Below are 19161 nucleotides of genomic sequence, written 5' to 3' on the forward strand. Positions count from 1 at the left end.
TTAAATATATATATTGTGCAATAACTTTTGAAATACTGAACATAGCAACTTTATATTTGGCGTGCATGTGTATCTCATGGAGCTGCACATTTTGAGTGGTGAAAGGTCAAGGTCATCCTTCAAGGTCAATTTTTTTAAACTTTATGAATATAGTAAAGTTTTGCAATAACTTTTGAAATATTGAACATAGCAACTTGATATTTGGAATGCATGTGTATCTCATAGAGCTGCACATTTTGAGTGGTGAAAGGTCAAAGGTAAAAAAAAGCGGTGCATTAGGGCGCATTGTGTTTCTGACAAACACATATCTTGTTATTTAATAACATAATAATTCAACAACATAAAAATTTCTGCCCTCCATACTGACAAATTGCTTGAGAAACACCTTTTTTAAGCATTTCAAACTTATGGTCCATTCACTGTTTTCAGCCTCAAGATGATTTCCGACGTCCAGCTTGCAGTCTTCGCAAACGCCTTGGGAGTAACACTGTTTCTCTTAGTGGTGCTCTACCATTACGTCTCTGTTAACAGTATCAAGAAAGATGCATAACCAAAGAAATCCTAGTATGTTTACATTGCTTTTGAATGTTTGACTACTGGGTAATAATATTTTTAGCAAGGCTGTTTTCGGAGAAAACCCGAGCTATTGTCATAGCCAGCTTGTCGTGTCGTGTTGTTGTAATGTCGTCCGCCGGTGTCGTGCTAAAACCTTAACATTGGCTCTAAAATCAAAGTGCTTCCACCTACAAGTTTGAAACTTCATATGTACATGTGTAGATGCATCATGATGAGTTCTACATGCCACCTATTTTCGGGTCACTATGTCAAAGGTCAAGGTCACTGTGACCTTTGACAAGCTTTTGCAGTCGAGCGTGGCACCCGTTATGCGGTGCTCTTGTTATACTTACTGTAAGTGTTAACATTCAGTGATTTTTAGCTCCACTGGCCAGAGGCTAGCGGGGCTTATGTCATGGGCCTGTGTCCGTCGTGCGTGCGTCCGTGCTTGTGTCTGTGCGTGCGTGCGTTAACTTTTTCTTTAAACATCTTCTTCTCCTAAACTACAACGCCAATTCTGATAAAACTTCTCACAAATGTTCCTGGGGTGAACCTCTTGCAAATGTGTTCAAATTATGCACCTGGTGTCAAATTTGGACCCCGCCCAAAGAGTCAATAAATTGAACATATGCTTATATAAAGCCTATTTTGTGCAAACTTAAAAAATCTTCTTGTCAATAACCATTGGGCCTAGTGCTACCACATTTGGTATGTAGTGACATTTAATAGTTCTCTACTTTGTTTGTTCAAATTATGCCCCTGGGGTAAAATTTGACCCTGCCCGGGGGGTCACAAAAATGAACATATGCTTATATAAAGCCTATTTTGTGCAAACTTTAAAAATCTTATGTTCATAACCGTTGGGCCTAGGGCTACCAAATTCGGTATGTAGTGACATCTAATAGTTCTCTACTTAGTTTGTTCAAATTATGCCCCTGGGGTCAAATTTGACCCTGCCCCGGGAGTCAAACAAATGAACATACGCTTAAATAAGGCCTATTTTGTGCAAACTTTAAAAATCTTCTGTCCATAACCGTATGGCATAGGGCTACCAAATATGGTACATGTATATAGTGACATCTAATAGTCCTCTACCAAGTTTGTTCAAATTAAGCCCCTGGGATCAAATTTGACTGTTCCCCAGGGGTCACAAAATAGAACATATGCTGATATTGGGCCTATTTTGTGCACATTTTTTTTTTCTGTCCATAACCATTGGGCCTATTTCTACCAAATTTGGTATGTATTAATATCTTAAAGTTCTCTACCAAGTTTTGGTCAAATTATGCCCCTGGGGTCAAATTTGATCCTGCCCCTGGGGTCACAAAAATGAACATATGCTTTAATTAGGCCTATTTTGTGCAAACTTTAAAAATCTTGTTGTTCATAATTATAGAGCCTAGGGCTACTAAATTTGGTATGTAGTGACATCTAATCGTCCTCTTCCAAATTTGTTCAAATTATTCCCTTGGGCAAAAATTTGACCCTGCCCCGGGGGTCACAAAACTGAACATATGCTTATATAAAGCCTCTTTTGTGCAACTTTAAAAATCTTCCTGTCCATAACCATTAGGCCTAGGGCTACCAAATTTGGTATGTCGTGACATCTTATAGTTCTCTACCATGATTGAATGAAGGAACTTTCATTAATCTTGTAGAACATGCATATATTTGATCTTCAGCATCTAAAAATATGTGAAATAGAAAGAACGACAATATCTTTTTGAGAGATAAATTACCTACGTTATAAGCAAAGGACCTGTGCGACAATTCCTGGGCATTTTAGTCTGTTTAGTTAAAACCGTAGTAACGTTTTCCATACATAAAAATGCTCACCCTTCCAACTTTAAGAACCCAGTGGGACGAGGGATAGAAAGAGAAAGTTACATGCTTGAGTACATTCAGGGGTGTGATTTTTCCGCGGATCCGCGGATTTCCACGGATCGGGTTGTCCCGGATGTCACTTCTGAGATTTGCGTAAATTCGTTTTAAAAAATGTGGGGGAGAGGGGCTACCACCGATTCCGCGGACGTATTTCATAAGCGGCCCGAAATATCCGCGGCCCGCGAAATCTCTTCGCATTTTACACTGGTAGATTCTGCCTAAGCATTTTTAAAACGAGCCATATAATTGGCTGTCGTTTCCCAATCTTCCAATTAAAATCGTGTTCTTAAAATGTGTTCTGTGATTTGTTTGCAAATGGCGCCGTTGTGAAGAGAAAATAAAGATTATTGAAATAACAAATAGCAATCGAATAAACGACTGACATCACCTAGTGTGATAGGAATAATGAAATGTGTTTGTCAAAAAAAAGACTACGTTTTAGAAACAAGCAACACATATTTTGTTAAGAAATGTGCCCACTGAATTTGTGTCACGGAAACCAGTGTTTGCAAATTGGAGTGTAGTCTACTCGCGAAGTAAAACAATTTAGAGAGTATCGTTCGAACATGGAAATAGACAAACATGATTTGATTTTTATATGTCTGTGGGTCTGTGTATAATCAGATTCATATGCATATTCTGCTTTATTATGTTTGTCACGCTGTTCAGTTAACTGAAATAGCTTTGAACTGAGTGAAGATGTGAAATGCAAGATATTGAAAGGTAAACAAATTAAATATATTAATTTAACTCAGTTAATACATCATTAACACCAGAAGAACACTCAAGTGTGTTTGTTTATATTTAGTCTATTAACTGTCATTCAATACATTGAAAAACTGCTGCTATTGATCACAATAAATACTTACTTAACTGTTTACTTTGCATCCTCAGTATGATTAATGTGAAGTTTAACAGGTTTTTATAAAGAAATATTGTTATGAAGTTCAAAAAGTTGTTTATTTTAATGTCTGTGTTTATGTTTGTCATTGCGTTATGCACGCCATTCGTGTAGTCAAAATCAGTCAACAGAATTTTCCTCCCCTCTGACTTTGCCTCAATCACACCCCTGACATTTCAACCCATGCGCATTGCACTCTTTTTTCGCATAAAAAAACAGTGGAGCGATACAGGGCCATCATGGCCCTCTTGTTAACTAAGTCACTACTGCTCTTTATAAAAAGAAAAATGGAATGCTAGTATATTAAAACTCTGAGGATACTAGCTGGTAGAAAGCAAAGACACACATCAAAAATACATAACAAAACCTGACAGAAATAATTATTCAATTAAGTTTGAACAGTACATTTTAAAATTTTGTATGACTTCAATATTTATCAACTTATAAATTATATTGAATATGTTTACACGTTTGGTATTTGCTTATGAGTAAGAAGTAAAAAATATTTTTTTTCTTCTTGAACTTACCATGTATTAAGATTTCAAATAAAATAAAAAATCGGGCATATTGTTTGGCAATCGTTCTTGTGGAAAGCTCTCAATATAATTCACAATTGCCAAGTTTTTATTTGTGGTGAAATCAATCTAAGCTTGTCTATGTTACTTTGTCATTCATTCTACAATTTGATGACTGAACACACATGTTAAGAAGGAGACAGCATGCTCAAAGTGAGGGGACTGCAGGTCAACTATAACACATGTTTCTTTAACTCAAAGGTCAAGGTCACACTAAAGAGTTCAAAGTTTGTATTTAGGCGTAAGTAGCTTGTCTGAACTGTTATTTTTCAATTTTAAAATAACTTTACACAAATGCCACCAGGAAGAGACATGGTAACATATGTTTCCCTACCTAAAAAGTCTCATTGAATCTTAAAATCTCACAAAACTAAAATTTGGCGATAAAACTGCTCGTCTTTGACTGTTGCTGAACATTTATGATGCCATTTAACAATGATTTTTTGTGATGTTCACCATTCAGAGATGGGATATCATCAAACTTTCTATTCATCAACATTCAATAGTAAATTAACTTCAAATATGCTATAACTTAACCATGGGAGATGACATGTCTGATGTACATGTACATGTAAGACCTGTGTCCCATAGCACAAAGGTTTATTACACAATTTGATATTAAAAGTCAAATTTGGCATCATACATGTTTACCAGACTACAACTTCATCATTTATCGTGCAAGTTTAAATAAACTTACCACATATGTTCATTCTGTGCAGATGGCTTGTTGCTTATTAGGCTAGTCTCCCTTGCTCAAATGTCAATGCCATTCCTTATGTCACTGTTTGAAGGTCAACTGTATAATTTTGGCATAATGCTGTTTTGCCAGACAATTTCTTAATCATTCATCATGCAATTTTATAAAATAAGATTTCACACCTAGAGGTCAAACATAAAACAATGTGTATGGTACAGATAATTAAGTAATTTCAACCGTTATCGAAAATGCTGAATGGTTTATATAAGAAGAATAAAGCTGGACAAGGAAAGGCTTAAAACGTGGTAATAAAGTTTTGTAGGTTTTCACCAAATTTGCTCTGTTAATGGTAATTTGTCAATGAATAATATAGCAAAATCAAATGCTTATCACGGAAATGTCAGGAAAATTAGACTTTACAAATGTACATTGCCAGCTGAAGTTATTATTTGAAATTGATATCTTTAGCATATTGCCAAGTGTTCTAACAGTTATTGACATAACTATTTAAACATTGTATTTGTATTTTGATGAAAGATCTATGTTAAGATCAAGGATCCAAAACAAGGGTTTGTCTTAAAAGGAGCAGAATGGCAGACAAGTCAGTTTGTCAACTGGTTTTCAATAGGGATTATTTATCAAAGTGGCAGCATGAAGTGACCTATATCTTATACAATTCTAGATCTTTTGTAAAGAAAAATTATATACTTCAGTTTTTTACTTTACAGCAAATATATGTTGATTTTATATTGAATACATATTTAAACATACCGATTAACATGTTTACTTAGCTCAAAAAATTACATTTTTGCAGATACTTCACTGTACATAGATCATCTTTCGATTCCAACAGAAGATATCATGTCCAAGTTCTGCAAATTGATGTCAGCAAACTGGCCTCACAACAAAGAAGATCCTGTGTGTTAATATATAATAAAAATGTGTTTTAGTGGGTACAAACCCATCTGCATAACTAGTCTTCTCTTTTTCTGCTAAAATCTTCATGGCTTTTATTTTGCTAAATTCATCATATTCCAAACTTTTTAAAGTCCATTGTTGTATTCAATATGTTTGTATTATAAATTAAATTGATGTCATTGAAAGATAGGCTTGTTCCTTTTTTCCACAATGTTCACTGATGGATTCAAAGTTTTGGATGCTAAGCACTAGATAAACGGTTCTTTTGATAACAAATCAAGACATTTTATTCGAAGCCTTTAAAATACTTAAAAAGACCTCTCCTGCTAATTTTGACAATGTAACTGTGCCTTAAATAGAAATATGGAAATTTCTGCTGCATATTTAATTATAGAAATTATGGAGATATTGCACTTTATGAAAAAAAGAATTAGCTCCCCTGTCACTTGAGAACGAGAATATTTGTTTTGATCCCCCCTAAAAAAGGACTAGGGATATAGAAATGGCAGGATTAAATCTGTCTGTGCTTGCCTGAGTGCATGCTTCCGTCCATCAGTGCATGTTTCTGTCAGTCACACACTCGTCTTTGTGCAACTCTTTCTTTTAATATGGCACTTTAATTAAAATGTTCATAATGATAATTTCCAAATGCTTTTTGTCAAGGTTTTGCTCTGTTTTCTATAGAAGTTATTTCCATCTGTTTCAAATTACACATACAAGCGTACATGTAGGTGCCCAACTTCTACATTTAGCATGCAATTTTTATGCCCCCCTTCGAAGAAGAGGGGGTATATTGCTTTGCTCATGTCGGTCTGTCTGTCGGTCGGTCCGTCCACCAGGTGGTTTCCGGATGATAACTCAAGAACGCTTGGGGCTAGGATCATGAAACTTCAAAGGAAGATTGATCATGACTCGCAGATAACCCCTATTGATTTTTAGGTCACTAGGTCAAAGGTCAAGGTCATGATAACCCGAAATAGTAAAATGGTTTCCGGATGATAACTCAAAAATGCTTAGGCCTAGGATCATGAAACATGATAGGAAGATTGATCATGACTCGCAGATGACCCCTATTGATTTTGAGGTCACATGGTCAAAGGTCAAGGTCACAGTGACCCGAAATAGTAAAATGGTTTCTGGATGATAACTCAAGAACGCTTAGGCCTAGGATCATGTAACTTGATAGGTAGATTGATCATGACTTGCAGATGGCCCCTATTGATTTTCAGGTCACTAGGTCAAAGGTCAAGGTCACAGTGACCCGAAATAGTAAAATGGTTTCCGGATGATAACTCAAGAATGCTTAGTCCTAGGATCATGAAACTTCGTAGGAAGATTGATAATGGCTGGCAGATGACCCCTACTGATTTTCAGGTCACAAGGTCAAAGGTCAAGGTCACAGTGACCCGAAATAGTAAAATGGTTTCCGGATGATAACTCAAGAACGCTTATGCCTAGGATCATGAAACTTTGTAGGTAGATTGATAATGGCTGGCAGATGACCCCTATATTTCAGGTCACTAGGTCAAAGGTCAAGGTCACGGTGACCCAAAATAGGAAAATGGTTTCCGGATGATAACTCAAGAACGCTTATGTCTAGGATCATGAAACTTCATAGGTACATGCACATTGATCAAGACTCACAGATGACCCCTATTGATTTTCAGGTCACTAGGTCAAAGGTCAAGGTCACGGTGACCCGAAATAGTAAAATGGTTTCCGGATGATAACTCAAGAACGCTTTTGCCTAGGATCATGAAACTTCATAGGTACATTGATCATGACTCGCAGATGACCCCTATCGATTTTGAGGTCACTAGGTCAAAGGTCAAGTTCAAGGTGACCCAAAATAGTAAAATGGTTCCCGGATGATAACTCAAGAACGCTAATGGCTACGATCATGAAACTTGATAGGTAGATTGATCATGACTCGCAGATGACCCCTATTGATTTTCAGGTCACTAGGTCAAAGGTCAAGGTTACGGTGACCTGAAATAGTAAAATGGTTTCCGGATGATAACTCAAGAACGCTTATGGCTAGGATCATGAAACTTCATAGGTACATTGATCATGACTGGCAGATGATCCCTATCGATTTTCAGGTCACTAGGTCAAAGGTCAAGGTCACAGTGACAAAAAACATATTCACACAATGGCTGTCACTACAACGGAGAGCCCATATTTGTCAAAGTACGGAATAATTATTAACCTCTGCTTAAGTGCATGTTGTCAATGTTTTGCACATGCTCTGTTTTTATTAGTTCACCTGTCCCGAAGTGACATGGTGAGCTTATGTGACTGTGTGATGTCCGGCATCTGTATGTGAGTGCCTGCATGTGTGTGTGCGTGTGTCCGTCAACAATTTGTTTGTGTAGACAGTAGAGGTCACAGTTTTCATCCAATCTTTATGAAATTTGGTCAGAACGTTTATCTTGATGAAATCTGGGTTGGGATTGTATTTGTGTCATCTGGGGTCAAAAACAAGGTCACTAGGTCAAAAAATGGAAAAACCTTGTGTAGACAATAGAGGTCACAGTTTTCATCCAATTTTAAGCTCACCTGATTGCTCAGGTGAGCTTTTGTGACCGGTCTTTGTCCGTCGTATGTCCGTCCGTCCGTTAACATTTGCTCGTTAACACTCTAGAGGCCACATTCCTTGTCCCATCTTCATGAAACTTGGTCAGAAGCTTTGTCCCAATGAAATCTCGGCCAAGTTAGAAACTGGGTTGTGACGGATCAAAAACTAGGTCACTAGGTAAAAAAAAGGAAAAACCTTGTAAACACTGTAGAAGTCACATTTCATGCCCAATCTTCATGTTATTTTGTCAAAATGTTTGTCTTAATGATATCTTGGTTGAGTACAAAAGTGGTTCCGATCTGTTGAAAAACATGGCCGCCGGTGGGCGGGGCAGTTTTCCTTATTTGGCTATAGAGAAACCTTGTAAACAATCTAGAAGTCACAATTTTTTCCCAATCATCATGAAAGTTGGTCAAAACATTGGTTCAATTGATGTCTAGGACGAGTTCAAAAATGGTTGAGATCGGTGAAAAAACATGGCCGCCAGTGGGCGGGGCATTTTTCACTATATATATATATAGTGGCAGTTTTCCCTATTTGGCTATAGAGATTAGAGAAACCCTGTAAACACTCTAGAAGTCACAATTTTTGCCCAATCATCATGGAAGTTTGTCAAAACATTGATTTTATTTATATCTCGGACGAGTTTGTAAATGGTCGGGATCGGTGAAAAAACATGGCCGCCAGTGGGCGGGTCATTTTTCTTTATATGTATATAGTTAAAACATGTGAACACAGTAGAATTCACTTTTTTTGCCCAATTTTCATGAAATTTGGTCAGAACATTTGTTTCCTTGATACGAGAGTTAAAAAATGGTTCCGGTCAGTTGAATAACATGGCTGCTGGGAGGGGGGCAGTTTTCTCATTATGCCCCCCCACCCCCACTTTCGAAGAAGAGGGGGTATATTGTTTTGCTTACGTCGGTCCGTCCGTCCGCCAGATGGTTTCCGGATGATAACTCAAGAGCGCTTATGCCAAAGATCATGAAACTTCATAGGTACATTGATCATGACTCGCAGATGACCACTATTGATTTTCAGGTCACTAGGTCAAAGGTCAAGGTCACGATGACCCGAAATAGTAAAATGGTTTCCGGATGATAACTCAAGAACGCTTATGCCTAGGATCATGACACTGCATAGATACATTGATCATGACTGGCAAATGACCCCTATTGATTTTCAGGTCACTAGGTCAAACGTCAAGGTCACAGTGACCCAAAGCAGTTAAATGGTTTCTGGATGATAACTCAAGAACGCTTATGCCTAGAATCATGAAACTTCATAGATACATTGATCATGACTCGCAGATAACCCCTATTGAATTTCAGGTCACTAGGTCAAAGGTCAAGGTCATGATGACCCGAAATAGTAAAATGGTTTCCGGATGATAACTCAAAAATGCTTAGGCCTAGGATCATGAAACTTCATAGGTACATTAATCATGACTCGCAGATGACCCCACTTGATTTTCAGGTCACTAGGTCAAAGGTCAAGGTCACGGTGACCTGAAATAGTAAAATGGTTTCTGGATGATAACTCAAGGACGCTTATGCCTAGGATCATGAAACTTCATAGGTACAATGATCATGACTCGCAGATGACCCCTATTGATTTTCAGGTCACTAGGTCAAAAAATAGTAAAATGGTTTCTGGATGATAACTCGAGAACGCTTATGCCTAGAATCATGAAACTTCATAGGTGCAATGATCATGACTCGCAGATGAACCCTATTGATTTTCAGGTCACTAGGTCAAAGGTCAAGGTCTCGGTGACCTGAAATAGTAAAATGGTTTCTGGATGATAACTCAAGAACGCTTATGCCTAGGATCATGAAACTTCATAGGTACAATGATCATGACTCTCAGATGACCCCTATTGATTTTCAGGTCACTAGGTCAAAGATCAAGGTCATAGTGACCTGAAATAGTAAAATAGTTTCTGGATGATAACTCAAGAACGCTTATGCCTAGATTCATGAAACTTCTTAGGTTTATTGATCATGACTCGCAGATGACCCCTATTGATTATCAGGTCTCTAGGTCAAAGGTCAAGGTCACAGTGCCAAAAAACTAATTCACACAATGGCTGTCAAAGTCACGGTGACTCAACTTAGAAAAAGGGTTTCCGGATGATAACTCAAGAATGCTTACGCCTAGGATCATGAAACTTCATAGGTTCATTGATCATGACTGGCAGATGAAATAATGATGAAACCTGACCAGGATGTTGGTCTGGACAATACCTAGGTCAAGTTTGACATTTGATAAAGATTGAATGAACCGACTCCTCTCAGGTGAGCGAACTAGGGCCATCTTAGCCCTCTTGTTATGAAATTTGGTCAGAATGTTTATCTTGATGAAATCTGGGTTGGGAATGTATTTGGGTCAGCTGGGGTCAAAAACTAGGTCACGAGGTCAAAAACTAGGTCAAATAATAGAAAAATCTTGTGTAGACAATAGAGGTCGCAGTTTTCATCCAATCTTTATGAAATTTGGTCAGAATGTTTATCTTGATGAAATCTGGGTACGGATTGTATTTGGGTCATCTGAGGTCAAAAACTAGGTCAAATAATAGAAAAACCGTCAACAATTTGTTTGTGTAGACATTAGAGGTCACAATTTTCATCCAATCTTAATGCAATTTGGTCAGAATGTATATCTTGATGAAATCTTGGTTGGGATTGTATTTGGGTCATCTGGGGTCAAAAACTAGGTCACTAGGTCAAAAACTTGGTCACTAGTTCAAATAATAGAAAAACCTTGTATAGACAATAGAGGTCGCAGTTTTTACCAATCTTTGTGAAATTTGGTCAGAATGTTCATCTTGATGAAACCTGGGTTGGGATTGTATTTGGGTCATCTGGGGTCAAAAACTAGATCACTAGATCAAATAATAGAAAAATCTTGTGTAGACAATAAAGGTCACAGTTTTCATCCAATCTTAATGAAATTTGGTCAGAATGTTTGTCTTGATAAAATCTGGGTTGGGATTGTATTTTGGTCATCTGGGGTCAAAAACTAGGTCACTAGGTCAAATAATAGAAAAACCTTGTGTAGACAATAGAGGTCACAGTTTTCATCCAATCTTTATAAAATTCGATCAGAATTTTATCTTGATGACATCTGTGTTGGGATTGCACTTGGGTCACCTGGGGTCAAAAACTAGGTCAATAGGTCAAGTATTAGAAAAACCTTGTGTAGACATTAGAGGTCACAGTTTTCATCCAATCTTTATGAAATTTGGTCAGAATGTTTATCTTGATGAAAACTGGGTTGGGATTGTATTTGGTTAGTCAGGTGAGCGATTCAGGGCCATCATGGCCCTCTTGTTAAATAAGATATTGGCCATTATTTAAAATATGAAATAAAAGCTTTTTAGTGCCACCGCTACTACAGTTTATATGTGATTTTTATCAACATTTGCAAAATATTTATCAAGTTATTCAGGGTACATATCTTGAATGTTTCATTTATACGTAATATTCCTTTTTGTTGATGATAACATAGGAGAATATGTGCGCAACTTCTTTTAATTTTTCATCCATTTTTTTTCAAAATTAAATGGATTTACTTTCTTCAAGTGATTTGACAAGCACTATTTTGAATAAATTGGAAGGAGGGAGCTACTATGCCATATGGAAACATGTTTGTTTTTAGCTCACCAGAGCACAAAGTGCTCTTGGTGAGCTTTTGTCCGTCGTCCGTCTATATTTACCTTGCTAATACTCTAGAGGCCACATTTATTATAAAATGTTCATAAAAATTGGTCAGAACATACGTCCCAATAATATCTTGGACAAGTTCGAAAATGGTTCGTGTTGGTTGAAAAACATGGACGCCAGGGTGTGGGGCGGTTTTCATCATATGGCTTTAGTAATGCATTGTAAACACTATAAAAGACACACTTATAGTCTAATCTTAATGAAACTTTGCAGAAAAATTGTTCTTATGATGTCTTGGACGAGTTAAAAAATGGTTTCGGTCTGATGAAAACGTTGCCTCAACTGGGGCCTGCATTATTCCTTATATTGCCATATAAAAACCTTGTAAACACTCTAGATGTCACATTTATAGTTCAATTCTCATGAAACTTTGCCAGAACATTTATTCGAATAATATCTAGGGCTTCTCGGAAAATTTAGTTTAGGCACCTAGTTTGGCTCAAAATTGAATATTCACTCATGAAAGGTCGCACAGGCTATCGGTAAATAAAAATGTCGTGAAGACGCAGCGACGACCGATACATACATTTTTAATATCACGATGATATGTTGCGTATTTCTTTGCGGATTCGCTTGCAAATTGAGCGTTTGTGGGGCGAAAATGAAGATTATTGAACGAACTAACGAATCTAACGAAATCACGGAGATTAAAAAAATATAGAAAAATAAATTTTAATTGGAAAGTGGAGAAACAACAGTGGATATAAATCAGAAATCGATACCTCTTAAAGAATTGGTTCGGAAGATCGACTTTCTTGTTGAGGCTAAAGACATATTCCATGTGGAATAATCTTGAACTTCGGATAATCATCACATTAAAAGCCCGCTTCGGCCAGCTATATATATTTGCGTACAGAATAGTTACACATGTTACACACAATTTGATTGGCTGACTAACTCGAGATCTCGAAATTCTCCCCTCTTTTGTTTAATGCACCCCTCCTTTATTAACTGCACCGCTCTGCACCGTAGTATTTGGATATGGATAAAAAAAACAAAATCACTGGCTCAAGTATTTAACATTTTGCGTATGTGTATTCAATTAATCAGATTATGTCCATTTTGACCCTCTTGTACTATTTTAAGGGAATCCTTCACAGATAACAAAGTATTTTTAAGCCCCCGGTAGGGTGGCATATAGCAGTTGAACTTTCCGCCTGTCTGTCTTTCCGTCCGAAAACTTTAACATTGGCCATAACTTTTTCAATATTGAAGATAGCAACTTGATATTTGGCATGCATGTGTATCTCATGGAGCTGCACATTTTGAGTGGTGAAAGGTCAAGGTAAAAGGTAAAAAATCCAAGGTAAGTAAAAGCTTTAAAGGGAGATAATTTATATTTATCATTTGGCAGGTACAGATCATTTTCACAAGGGAAGTAATATTTTTTAAAGGGATATTATAAAAAAAATATCAAAGCGGCGCAGTAGGGGGCATTGTGCTATTGACAAACACATCTCTTGTTTATGGTAATGTTTGTCATTTATTTAAGTATATTAAATATATAAAAAGTTCAAACACTTGGATTGGAACACGGTTCCATTGTATCAAAATGTGAAACCTTAACTTCACTTTCTTGTCGATACGACGGAACGTGTTATGTATAGTGCTTTCCATAATCAGAATATTGACCTTTTGGAATCTATTTTGCTATTTTTTCTTATTCTAAAAGACACATTTATGCCTATTGCTCAGAACGCGAGTTGTAATTATATTGCAGCCTGGTTTCTTTCAATACGTTTTAGATGAGGTGAAAAATGGCTTCTTTCTAGTGAATTTTTTTTCCTCAAATGGCTCTAATGAAACCTTGTGAACACAAGGCATTCATGTCTTGCCCAAACATCAAACCACTTAGTAAGGCCGTTTGTTGTAAGTATGTCAGCCGAGCCTGAAAATTCTGCTGGTTTGCTGAAAAATAGTAGCCACTGAGTACAGCAGTTTTCCAAATAGTTATGTATCGGAAAGAATATTCAGATATTCGAAAGCCTTCAGCGTATTCGAATTTGATTATAATATAAGATTTTAAGAGAAAATAATTATAGTCTGCCGAAAGACGTTATTTTTGTATAACTGCACATTCATCTTTAAGCTTGTTTGTGGACTGTCGTATATTAGTTTATGTTTTGATAAAATTTCATTCAAAAGTTTAGATCGGTGTCATTGAATATTACGTTGTCGGTCGGTTGCGTAAGGTAAAGGGTTTAATGTAGTCGTTACTTGAAGCCATTCAAATTAAACTGGGAAGCAATACATCACCGATCCGGTATCTGACTTTCATCAACGACCTAATTTAAGAACTGATGGATAGGCGGTATGGATTATGTAAATTTAATATGAACATGTGTGTATCGACCATTGCGGATGATATGATTCTGATATCATTATCCCACCATTGGCTACAATTCATGATTTCCATTTTTGACAAGTACTCCAAGCAGTGGCTATTCAAGTACAACTCCAAGTGTGGCGTTATTTCTTTTAATGACAGTATGTGGTGATCTAGTCGTGAAAGAAAGTGGTACATGTATATAGGAACGCGACAACTATATAAAGTTAAGTTTTACAACCACCTACATGGTATGAGTCACTTTCCTTCGACAAAATCACCGAATGACGCTTTTAACAAACTGTGTGGAACGTTCCTAAACACACTGACTAGTGGTTTACAGTTGGGAGTGTTTAAACCACATTAACTTAAAACTTTATACCATGCAGTGTTTGTACCTGCACTTTTCTGATGTTACCTTAAGAATACATGATTATAAACGATATAAATAGACTGGTATCCTACAATAAATAAGTGCAACTCCAGGAAGTGTTTATGTTGCAAGTTTTTAAATATGTCCTCTTTTATTCTTTCATCGGTTAATAACCGCAAATTTTCAGTTAATATTAAATCCGAAGTCTCATGAAATTCTATGCATGTGGTTTATGTTATTACTTGAAATGTACCCTGTTGTGGTGCGCAATACGTTGGGCAGACGGGTAGATCACTTAAAACACGTTTTAGGGAACATTTTTTAAAAATTTAAAATAACAATAAATTTTATAACTTCATTTACCAGCACTTTAATAAAACAGGTCATAGCGTAACAAATATTTCAATTCAACCTGTGGAGCAACTTATTTTTAATGATAGTACTTCAAGTCAGTGCCAATTAAAAGCAAGGTGCATGTCAGAATTTGAATGGATTAAACGTTTGCAATCAGCTTACCCACTTGGATTAAATGATAATATTCTAAATGTTGGAACAATTTCTAAAAATAAATCGATTAATTCATTTTCTCTGTTTAGTAAACGTCTAAGAAATAAACGTTCACATGGTATTAGGAAAAATGGTAACTTAAGGCGTAAATTTAAACGTCTGCTTTCTTTAAATGATTGCTACACAGTATTACAAAATGGGGGTAAACATAAATTACTAAGTGCACTTTGCTCTCTTTCTGTTTCTTCGTTGGCGCATATTGATAAGGAATGTAAACTTATTTTACTTCAATCTGACCCTCTATATGAATGTGCTTGTATTATTGAATCTTTCACTGACTACTATCTTAAACCTTTTATTGAAAATGTACTTAACAAAACTAGAAATCGTATCAAAATTGAGTTTTGTAACAAAGGTCTTGATTTAATTGACCTTCCTAAAATATTCAATGATAAAAATGTACGTCGGTTGATTCCCCCTTATTTCCGCAATACTGAATCACCACTTATTTGCTACAAATATAGTAAACCTGTAAGAAGTATCGTTTTTAATTATAATTCTATTTCCACAGATATAAATGTAATAAGAAATTGTCCTACATTATGTGACTGTACTAGTTCTAAATATATATATGGTCCAGTTGGACATGTTATTACTGGGGACCTTAATTTCATTCAAAATAAAAACCTTAGAAATTTGCTACGCAGAGGCCCTAAGTACAGACTGCCTATTCCTGTTGATTTTGATGACTGCATTAAGAATATCGTAACATCCTTACATGATTATTGCACTTAATGGTGCAGGAAGGAAAATGCTGAAATTACTGCACTCAATGATTGGAAAACAAAAATATTTAGTATGGCCATGAATAAAATATGTTTTTATGATACACATCCTTTGGCCCTACCACATTCACCTAAATTTAATAAACAAAATCTCTGTAAATTGCTTGAAGACTTAAAATCTAAATTCGTCTTAGTTCCTGCTGATAAGGCTGCTAATAATGTTATCATAATATGACGAGTGTTTTATGTTCAAACTATTTCACAAGAACTTTCACAAACTACATCATATTGTGAGTACAATAAGCAACCTAATGAAATTATTATCGACCATATTGCCCAATGCATAAAGTTAAATGTTATAGTCAATATTACTGACAAGAAATTGCCATCACTTTACTGGATACCTAAATTACATAAGACGCCATATAAAAGTCGTTTTATCGCTAATTCAGTGTCTTGTACCACCAAACAATTATCAGTGTATCTTACATCTGCATTGAGTGCTATTAGATATCATATAGCTAAATTTTGTAATAAAGTTTATGAAAATAGTAATATTAACCTATTTTGGTCAATAAAAAACACCTTAGAAGTTATTGATAAAATTGAAAATAAAAAATATAAGGTGTCACAGGTAAGTACTTATGATTTTTCGACACTATATACAACGCTTCCTCACGCTTTAATAAAATCCAAACTTGTTTCTTTGATTGAAAAAACTTTTGCTAGAGAGAAATGTTTGTATCTAGCTTTAAACACTAAAACAGCTTTTTTTACTAATCAGATATTAGATAATTACATCATTTGGACTGGTCTTGACTTTTGTGCAGCACTTACTTTTCTTTTGGATAACTTGTTTGTTGAATTTAATGGTAAAATATTCAAACAAATTATTGGCGTTCCTATGGGTAGTAATTGTGCGCCACTTATAGCTGACCTTTTTTTATATTGTTATGAAAGCGAATTTATGTTAGAATTATCTAAAACTAAGCAAGTAGATTTGATTAATTGTTTTAACCTTACTAGTAGGTACATTGATGACATACTTAATTTAGATAATCCATTATTTGAACAATATATTCACAAAATCTACCCAAAAGAACTAGTCTTAAATAGATCGTGTATATCCAATACAGACGCTGCGTATTAAGACTTACATTTAACTATTAATAATAATTTGATCAAAACTAGTTTTTACGACAAACGGGACGATTTTAACTTTGAAATTGTAAATTTTCCGTTTCTAGATGGCAACATCCCTAAAGGACCTTCCTATGGTATTTACATTTCGCAGTTGGTACGTTATGCCAGAGCATGTTCGTGTATTAAAGATTTTAATGATCGTAATCTAATATTAACTAAAAAATTGCTAAAACAAGGCTTTTTGTATCATAACCTAAGAAATAAATTTGCTAGATTTTACTCTAAGTATGGTGATTTAATTTCAAATATAATGTTTCTTTAAAATGGCATTTAAATAATGGAATCTCCCATCCATCATTTTACGGAGATGTTTTGAAGCGTGTCCGCAAATTAAAATATGTTAAACCAAATGTTCATATTAAACTTTTCAATTTAATTAACTTGTTTTTATCAAAAGGATACGATGCTTATGTACTTAAAAACACGTGTTTGATGGTTTTCGATTCACTATATCTTTCTTCCCTTAAAATTTGGAATCATTAGTGATATTATAGGCATTTTTCACTGTTGATTAAAATTGTGTCATTGTGTCGTATGAACAAATCTGCATGAATACTACATTATAGGCATTTTTCACTGTTGAATAAAAGTGTGTCATTGTGTCGTATGAACAAATCTGCATGTAAACTACATTTGGACTCAAATCGTACATCAAATCATTTCTGTCTTCAGTTGTCAAAACACCTATATACTGTTTGATTCCAATAATGTCGCTTTAATGGAATTACCATTTTTATTCAATTGCTTCTTAATATTAAATCACCTAAACTTGTTTTATTAGTAGCACAGCCCCATTAATATTTTTATTTAGTACTACCCTTGGAATTTGTCACGTCATTGTGGATTTTTGTGACGTCATACGACCGACTTTCCCAGTTGTAATCTGCATGCATAGGTCATTGGGTTTATAACGTTCCATTTTATTTATATTTTCTCTCTGATAGGCGTTTCTTGTTTGATTTAATTATTTTTAATTTGTTTAGCAGTCACATAAACAACCAAGCTATGTAATATGGAATTTTTACACCCATTATTGCTGCTTCTTCCTGTATTTGCGCGATGATTATCTGAGATATTAACTATATGATTCTATATTCTCAAATCTTTTCTATAAAGAAGGAATGTAGTTGACAATTGTTAATAGTTTTATTTGATCGTTCGTCAAAAAGTTGTAATTCTGTTACTCTTGTATCTTCAATGCAATTGAGTAATTAAATAGTAATTAAATTGAATGCGTTTTAATTCCCTTTTATTATTGTTTAATTTGAGTTACAATGCTATGCCGTTAAATTTTATTTACACTTAAATGTATTATGAATATTGCTGGGCCAAGTGTGAGGTTGAGCGCTCTATAACCAGGTTTAAACCCCCAATGCTTTGCATTGACCGTTCCAAGGCGGTGACCCCAGCTTTATTCATATTTTGTGTTTATGTTGGTTTGTATTGTGCTGTATTGTGCTGTTTTGTACTGTTTGGGCAATCGGTCACTTGCCTTAAATAAAGGACCAACTAATTGTTTTTAATGAAAATTCAATACTGCCCCAGCAGCTGGAGTTTCACTTCTTTATATTGAGGTAGCCTATAGGTTTTGCTTTAAACACACACAGTCATTAAAACAGTCTACCAGCACTGACATTTCACTCACAATGTTAGATGTTAAATCACAGTTGTTGACACAAGGAAGCTTACATTTTAAAACATTTATGTAGTCTTCCATGTAGATACTTGGCCAAACACGTGGTTCTGAATAGAATGATGCGATTTCTTAATAAAGATGATCAATACAAAGGATATATATTAACTACTAATGCCGAAGGACGGTAACACATATGTGCTTTATGCAATCTCAAAATTCCATTTAGAGTTTGCTGTCCATAGTGAAATCAGTGAAAAGAGCGGTAGGGCGTATGTTATTAAGATTATTCGCGGGACGGTGTCACAAGTGCTCAAATTGGTGTGCCTATTTTGTTGAACACTTATTTTTTTGCTCGTAAAATAATCCTCAAATAGCACGCATGTTTGCACTCGTCATTAAAACTTGCGATGTAGATATCTACTTACAATGGTGAAGTTTACCGTTTGAAAACACGCAGACGTATTGGTGTGTCATACACCATTTTTAAAATTCTCAAAA

At 35.5% G+C, this 19161-nt stretch overlaps 1 long non-coding RNA gene across 1 annotated transcript; it reads left to right on the top strand.

Annotated features, from left to right (window-relative positions):
- The first annotated feature begins 5427 nt into the window (after positions 1-5427).
- LOC127841089 (uncharacterized) lies at positions 5428-11501 on the top strand. Its single transcript, XR_008030700.1, has 2 exons — positions 5428-6767; positions 6913-11501. It is a non-coding gene; the product is annotated as an uncharacterized LOC127841089 (long non-coding RNA).
- Positions 11502-19161: the final 7660 nt, after the last annotated feature.

Source organism: Dreissena polymorpha, chromosome 8 (assembly GCF_020536995.1).
Source record: "Dreissena polymorpha isolate Duluth1 chromosome 8, UMN_Dpol_1.0, whole genome shotgun sequence".
NCBI lineage: Eukaryota > Metazoa > Mollusca > Bivalvia > Myida > Dreissenidae > Dreissena > Dreissena polymorpha.